Raw genomic sequence first — 8,859 nt, forward strand, 5'->3', positions numbered from 1 at the left:
GGCTTCACTGGTGGCTCAGTGGTAAAGGATCTACCTCCAATGCAGGAGACCTGGGTTTGATCCCTGGATCAGGAAGATCCCCTGGAGAAGAGAGGAGAATGGTACCCACTCCAGTATTCTTGCCCAGAGAAGCCTAGTGGGCTACAGTCCATGCAGCTTGAAAGAGTTGGACACGACAAGTGACTTTCACTTTCACTTCACTTGTTATGAACAGAAGGTTAGTTATTTCAAAATGGCTGCTCTTCCCTGTCCCCTACTAGAATCAGGAGGGGACTTTTCTTCAGTCTTCATAGTGAGAGTCTGGTAGGTCTCCTGAATGTATTAATAAAAGTCATAAAGGTGTGGAGATCCACTAAGACTGACCTCTTCTGAAATGTTTAATTCTTGAACTTGTTCACATTGAGCCTCCAGAAATTCATCAATTACAGTTAAGGTATTCTTACTTTGTTACTGGGTCTCTCAGAGGTTTTAGTTCTTGGATTTCTGCTCAGGTAAATTAAGAGTTTCTGTACTCACCTGGTGGTATCTTTAACTTTGCAATTAGCTGTTTGTCCTGTGACCTGATTTGTTTCTAGAAAGAGTTGCTTTTTCAGTTTGTTAAGATCTTACTTGTTATTAGGATGAAGTGATGACTTCCAAGCTTCTTATCAAAAGTCTCCATTTCTCTTATTTTTGCTTGTTGCTTTAATTGACTGCTCCAACATCTGGCACCTCAGCTCACTCTCTCCAACTCAGCTGGGTTTCTAACAAATTGGTGCTGTGAGCAGAGTAGCTGATTAAACACAGTGCCATTCGGAAAGAGCTAAAGTCTGAACATCCCTTTGGGATATCACCTTTGGGAGTTGTTAGCAAAGTCCATGGAACATGCTAGAGGGGTGCTAGCAAATCATTTGCAAGAATCTGAGGGTTCCAGGGGCATTTAATGAATAGGTCTTCAGAAGTGCTAGGAGAATCTACAAGACACTCCATCAGCCACACCAATGGGTCTTGGGGATGTTAGCAGAAGCCATGGGGCATTCTTTGAGGATGCCAGAGGATTGTTTTCATAAGCTTTTCAGTTCTAAGGGGGACCATTGGTCTTCCTCGTTAGCCTCTGACTCTCCAGTTGAGTTTGTCCAGGTAGTTCCCATTAGAGATCCTACCTAAGGGTTCAGCAAAAACAAGTGAAGTGGTTTCCTAACCACCTCTTAGTGCTCTCCACCAGTGGTCAGAGACAGTCAGAGGGGATCCTACAAGCTGAAACACTCTAAACAGCAGTGGTTGCTGAAGCTGATAAATACCTTACAGCATAGCAAAGTTGAAATATCAGGAGGAAAACAAGAAAGAATGAAGAGCTTTTTGGTTTACTTTGCTTAGCATCCTGAAGACCTTAGACATTTAGTTAGATCTCCTCTGGAAATCTGTCTCTTCTCTAACAAGTCTGCCCTAAAACTATCCAGTGGTAATTCCAGCTAAGAAACAGCGGTGCACACCACAGGGTTGTTCTACTCTGCTATCTATTCCCTCCTCTTGCCTCCCCAAAAACCTATAGCCAAATCCAGTCAGATGATCTTAAACCTGACATGGGTTCTGTTTCCTCATCAGAGGGGTACCAAAGGCCTTTTGCCAAGGTCAGAGTTCAATGGAAAACTAATAAAAAGAAAATTGCACTTCTGGGACCTTTTAGATACCAGTTCATGGCTGACTGTTTTCCCTGGCACCAAGATGAGGGAAAAACAGATAATACTCTCTGAATCTGAGGCCACTCCACTGGAACCTTTATGAAGACTCAGTATAGGTGGGCTCTTCTAATTGTCAGGGCCCCTGTAGCTAAATATATGAGTGGAATTAATGTATTCTCTATGTACACACATGCTAGCCCCCTGTCCTTGCCCTGATGTAAATGCTGTAGTCAGGACCATTATAAAGGGTGTGTGTGCAAGACTGTGAACTTATTTGACTCACTCATAGTCAACAGGCTGCCTTTTACTGGACGAGTGGCAAGCATTCAACAGACATATAAAAGAAGCTCTCCTTCCCCCTCTCTATGGAGATGAGAAATTTGAGTAAAAATTAGCTCTGCTCCTTGTAAGATTTTTGTTCTCTATACACACACTCACCAGAGAGGCCCCTAAGATGACAAGGAAAAATATAACCAGTGAGCAGATCACACTCACCAAATAAATGCAGGGACTGACATGTTCTCCGCCCCAGAACAAACAGATATGCAAAGAGCTGAATACGGGAGAAGACAGTCCATGGAAATTCAGACACCATCCTAGACTGGGCTCGCACACATGGGCTACCACAGTCATCAGAAGCAGCATGGAATAGCTATCCTTGCTGCCAGATCTTGGCCAAGCCAGACATACTGCCCAGGGATAGATGCCATGTGGATCACAATGAGCCTCCTCTTGTGGCCAAAAGGCTTCACTTTGTCCTGACCACAGTTGAAACCTTCTATGGGTTTGTCTTAGCCATTCCCAAGCATTCCACTGACTCTGGCCACAGAGTTCAAGCCCTAAAGGATCACTTTTGTTTCCTGTTGGGGTTTCCTAAGTCTAGTGTGTTGGTCACTCAGTCATGTCTGACTCTTTGGACCCCATGGACTGTAGCTTGCCAGGCTCCTCTGTCCATGAAATTCTCCAGGCAAGAATATTATTGGATCGAAAAAAAAAAAAAAAAAAGGCCCAGACTTCAGTCACTAGATATACCATGGACTCTCCATAATGCACATCACCCCCAAGTCATAAAGATGACTTCAAGTTTTAATGTCCTTTGATCAAAGGACAGACTTAGTAACAATGCGAGAGATCATTTCTGAGATTAGGTTACACAAAACTTTCCATTTTGCTCTCCCTCTCTTGCCTTCTCCTGTTTGACCATTCCAATTTACCTCGATTCATGGACCTAATATTCCAGGTTCATGAGGCTAGGTGTGGCAGCCAGGAAGAGCTACCCTAAGCCTGAGGTCACAGGCAGCAGCCTAGAGGAGCAACCCCACGTCCAGGGAGCGGTGGTCTGCTGCAGAAGGACCTAGAGGAACTACTCCACATTCAAGGTTATGAGGGGCGGAGGTGAGGAGATACCCCTCGTCCAAGGTAAGGAGATGCGGCTGCACTTTGCTGGAGCAGCCGTGAAGAGATACCCCACGCCCAAGGTAAGAGAAACCTAAGTAAGACAGTAGGTGTTACAAGAGGGCATCAGAGGGCAGACACACTGAAACCATAATCACAGAAAATTAGTCAATCTAATCACACTAGGACCACAGCCTTGTCTAACTCAATGAAACTAAGCCATGCCGTGTGGGGCCACCCAAGATGGGTGGGTCATGGTGAAGAAGTCTGACAGAATGTGGTCCACTGGAGAAGGGAATGGCAAACCACTTCAGTATTCTTGCCTTGAGAACCCCATGAACAGTATGAAAAGGCAAAATGATAGGATACTGAAAGAGGAACTCCCCAGGTCGGTAGGTACCCAATATACTACTGGAGATCAGTGGAGAAATAACTCCAGAAAGAATAAAGGGATGGAGCCAAAGCAAAAAGAATACCCAGCTGTGGATGTGACTGGTGATAGAAGCAAGGTCCGATGCTGTAAAGAGCAATATTACATCAGAACATGGAATGTCAGGTCCATGAATCAAGGCAAATTGGAAGTGGTCAAACAGGAGATGGCAAGAGTGAACGTTGACATTCTAGGAATCAGCGAACTAAAATGGACTGGAATAGGTGAATTTAACTCAGATGACCATTATATCTACTACTGTGGGCAGGAATCCCTTAGAAGAAATGGAGTAGCCATCATGGTCAACAGAAGAGTCCAAAATGCAGTACTTGGATGCAATTTCAAAAATGACAGAATGATCTCTGTTCCTTTCCAAGGCAAACCATTCAATATCACAGTAATCCAAGTCTATAACCCAACCAGTAACGCTGAAGAAGCTGAAGTTGAATGGTTCTCTGAAGACCTACAAGGCCTTTTAAACTAACACCCAAAAAGATGTCCTTTTCATTATAGGGGACTGGAATGCAAAAGTAGGAAGTCAAGAAACACCTGGAGTAACAGGCAAATTTGGCCTTGGAATACAGAATGAAGCAGGGCAAAGGCTAATAGAATTTTGCCAAGAGAACGCACTGGTCATAGCAAACACCCTCTTCCAACAACACAAGAGAAGACTATACACATGCACATCACCAGATGGTCAACACCAAAATCAGACTGATTACATTCTTTGCAGCCAAAGATGGAGAAGCTCTATACAGTCAGCAAAAACAAGACCGGGAGCTGACTGTGGCTCAGATCATGAGCTCCTTATTGCCCAATTCAGATTTAAATAGAAGAAAGTAGGGAAAACCACTAGACCATTCAGGTATGACCTAAATCAAATCCCTTATGATTATACAGTGGAACTGAGAAATAGATTTAAGGGCTTAGATCTGATAGATAGGGTGCCTGATGAACTATGGAATGAGGTTCGTAACATTGTACAGGAGACAGGGATCAAGACCATCCCTATGGAAAAGAAATGCAAAAAAGCAAAATGGCTGTCTGGGGAGGCCTTGCAAATAGCTGTGAAAAAAAGAAGAGAAGTGAAAAGCAAAGGAGAAAAGGAAAGATATAAGCATCTGAATACAGAGTTCCAAAGAATAATAAAAAGAGATTAGAAGGCCTTCCTCAGTGATCAATGCAAAGAAATAAAGGAAAACAACAGAATGGAGAAGACTAGAGATCTCTTCAAGAAACTTAGAGATACCAAGGGAACATTTCATGCAAAGATGGGCTTGATAAAGGACAGAAATGGTATGGACCTAATAGAAGCAGAAGATATTAAGAAGAGGTGGCAAGAATACACAGAAGAACTGTACAAAAAAGATCTTCATGACCCAGATAATCACGATGGTGTGATCACTGACCTAGAGCCAGACATCCTGGAATGTGAAGTCAAGTGGGCCTTAGAAAGCATCGCTATGAACAAAGCTAGTGGAGATGATGGAATTCCAGTTGAGCTATTTCAAATCCTGATAGATGATGCTATGAAAGTGCTGCACTCAATATGCCAGCAAATTTGGAAAACTCAGCAGTGGCCACAGGACTGGAAAAGGTCAGTTTTCATTCCAGTCCCAAAGAAAGGCAATGCCAAAGAATGCTCAAACTACTGCACAATTGCACTCATATCACAAGCTAGCAAAGCAATGCTCAAAATTCTCCAAGCCAGGCTTCAACAAAATTTGAACCCATGAACTTCCAGTTGTTCAAGCTGGATTTAGAAAAGGCAGAGATCAAATTGCTAACATCCACTGGATCATTGAAAAAGCAAGAGAGTTCCAGAAAAACATCTACTTCTGCTTTATTGACTATGCCAAAGCCTTTGACTGTGTGGATCATAATAACCTGTGGAGAATTGTTAAAGAGATGGGAATCCCAGACCACCTGACCCGCCTCCTGAGAAATCTGTATGCAGGTCAGGAAGCAACAGTTAGAACTATACATGGATATATATACAACAAATCAGGAAAGGCTGGTTCCAAGTATATCCAGTATTGTATATTGTCACCCTGCTTATTTAACTTATATTCAGAGTACATCATGCGAAATTCTGAGCTGGATGAAGAATAAGCTGGAATCAAGATTGCCAGGAGAAATATCAATAACCTCAGATATGCAGATGACACCATCCTTATGGCAGAAAGCAAAGAACTAAAGAGCCTCTTGGAAGTTGAAGAGGAAAATGAAAAAGCTGGCTTAAAACTCAGCATCCAGAAAACTAAGGTCATGGCATCTGGTTCCATCACTTCATGGCAAATAGATAGGGAAACAATGGAAATAGAGAGAGACTATTTTGGGGGGTTCCAAAATCACTGTAGATGGTGACCGCAGCCATGAAATTAAAAGCCGCTTGCTCCTTGGAAGAAAAGTTATGACCAACCTAGACAGCATATTAAAAGGCAGAGACATTAATTTGCCTACAAAAGTCCATCTAGTCAAAGCTATGGTTTTTTCAGTAGTCATGTATGGATGTGAGAGTTGGACCATAAAGAAAACTGAGTGCTGAAGGATTGATGCTTTTGGACTGTGGTGTTGGAGAAGACTCTTGAGAGTCCCTTGGACTGCAAAGAGATCCAACCAGTCCATCCTAAAGGAAGTCAGTCCTGAATATTCATTGGAAGGACTGATGCTGAATCTGAAACTCCAATAGTCTGGCCACCTGATGGAAAGAACTGAGTCATTTGAAAAGACCCTGATACTGGGAAAGACTGAAGGCGGGAGGAGAAGGGGACAACAGAGGATTAAATGGTTGGATGGCATCACTGACTGGATGAACATGAGTTTTCAGTAAGCTCCGGGAGTTGGTGATGGACAGGGAAGCCTGGCAAACTGGAGTTCTTGGGGTCACAAAGAGCCTGACATGACTGAGTGACTGAACTGAACTCCCTCTCTTGCTGTCTTGCTCACCTGCTCTGTGGAAAGCAAGCTGCCATATGTGAGGTGCGCTATTTAGAAAGGCTAATTTTGCAAAGGATTGAAGGAGTTAATCAACAGTCAATGAACAACTGAGGATCAGTCCAACAGACACTGAGAAACTGAATCTTGCCAACAACCACATGAATGAATTTGTTAGAGGATTATCCTCAAGTCAAGCTCAGATGGGGCTTCCCAGATGGCATTAGTGGTAAAGAACCTGCCTGCAAATGCAGAGGATATAAGAGATGCATGTTCAATACGTGGGTTGGGAAGATTCCTTAGAGAAGGAGCTGGAAACCCATCCAATATCTTGCCTGGAGAATCTCTTGGATAGAGGAGCCTGAAGGGCTACAGTCCATAGGGTCGCAGAGTCAGACACAACTAAAGTGACTTAGCCCATCTGCAGGAAAGCCTCAGATAAAACCTTGTGCAAGAGTCACCCAACTAAACTGCACTCACTTTTCTAAGTCTCAGAAACTGTAAGATAATACTGTTTGTTTTCAGTAGCTAAGGTTGGGAGTACTTCATTACATAGCAATAGGTAAAAAAATACAATCATAAAAATAGAAGTAAAAAAATTTCAGGAAATCACAAATGTGCTAAATATAATAGCACATAGATGCAATAGCCCTAAATATAATAGTGAATGATAATGTGTAGAAAAGATACTGCAGCATAAACCCAGTAATTTGTTTTACATTAGAAAACTGAACAACATAATTTACTATAGAAAATAAATTTTAAAAAATGATCACTATGACATATTCAGAAGTGTCTAATAAAATTCAACAGCTGCTGCAGATAACACAATAAACTGCTAATAAATACTATTAAATTAACAGAGGCATTCACAAAAATCTTACAGCAGGGATTAAATTGAATGGTGAGAGTACTTAAGAATTTCAAAGCATTTATTTTGATATCAGAAACAAAATAGGAAGGCCTTCCTGGTGAAGGAAGAATCCACCTGCAAATGCTGGAACACGGGTTTGATCCCTGATCCAAGAAGATCCTACATGCCACGGAGCAACGAATCATGTGGGCCACAACTATTGAGCCTGTTTTCTGGAGCCTGGGAGCCACAACGACTGAGCACGCCAGCCAAGACTCCTGAAACCCGCTCACCCTGGAGCCTACGCTCAGCAACAAGAGAAGCCACCCCGGTGGGAAGCTGGTGTGCCGCAACTAGAGAGTCGCCCCTGTTCTCTGCAACTAGAGAAAAAGCCTGCATAGCAATAAAGACCCAGCACAGCCAAAAATAAAGAAAGAAAAATATATACGAAACAGAAAAGAAAAACATATAGGTCAATTAGCTCGTCAACATTTTACTAGAGGATTTAGCTGGCAAAGTATAAAATTAAAGGTAATAAAATTAGTAAATGATTGAAAAGGGGAAATAAAAGAGTGATTATTTTCCAATTGCAAAAGAAAATACTGTTTTACTTTAAAACATTACCAGTTACTGAAAAGCTTGAACTCACAGAATGTTGAAATATGCAAAACACACAACTAGCAAAAAGTATGGATCATATAGAAATTCAATTCAATAATGAAAAGGAAAATTGGCAACATTTATATATAAATAGGCACTTTGCAAAGGAAGACACACAAATGGCACAATGTACATTACCACTTACTTCACTGTTTTCATGAAATTGTAAATTTAACTCAGAATAATATATCATTTAACACTCACCAGATTTACGAAAACTAAAAGTCAAACAATATTTTGGGTTGTAGGTGATGTGAAGTAATGAGAATGCCAAACTGTGATAGTATGAACTAGAAAAACTAATTTTAACAAATTATATTACTCTTAAAGTTGATGAATCAAGACAGCAATTCCATCCCATAGTACTAGGAAACAAACACTAGAATATTTCTCAAAGCATTCTTCTTCATACCAAAGTACAGGAATCAGCCGATATGAGTCCTAACACTAGAATGACTAAAATCATTACATGCACACAGAGGAATATTCTACCCTAATCAAAAGGAATGCTGTGAGATACATCCACTTGGATGAATATCCTAATCATATAATTGAATACAGATAAATTCCTCCAGTAAAGTGTATTTACATAAATGTCAAAAATAAGGAAAACTAAGTAGTATATACAAATGGACACAAGAGGTAAAAATTACTAGTAAACACAAGAGAATAACACAAATTTCAGGGGTTAAGAAATAGGTCTGCATTGAGGGGCACACTTGGAGCTTTTAAAATACAGATAATATTTTGTCTGTTAGTCTCATAACCTATAGTGTATACATGTTATTATTATTCTTTAAACTATATGCATATATTTTAGCATATATATTTCCCAATATAAACTTTTACCAACTTTAAAATGAGTTTTTAACTTTATGAAGTCTTAAAAGTATTTACCTCACTTTTATTCAAAATCATCTGTT

The sequence above is a fragment of the Bos mutus genome, chromosome 17, assembly GCF_027580195.1.
Source record: "Bos mutus isolate GX-2022 chromosome 17, NWIPB_WYAK_1.1, whole genome shotgun sequence".
Taxonomy (NCBI): domain Eukaryota; kingdom Metazoa; phylum Chordata; class Mammalia; order Artiodactyla; family Bovidae; genus Bos; species Bos mutus.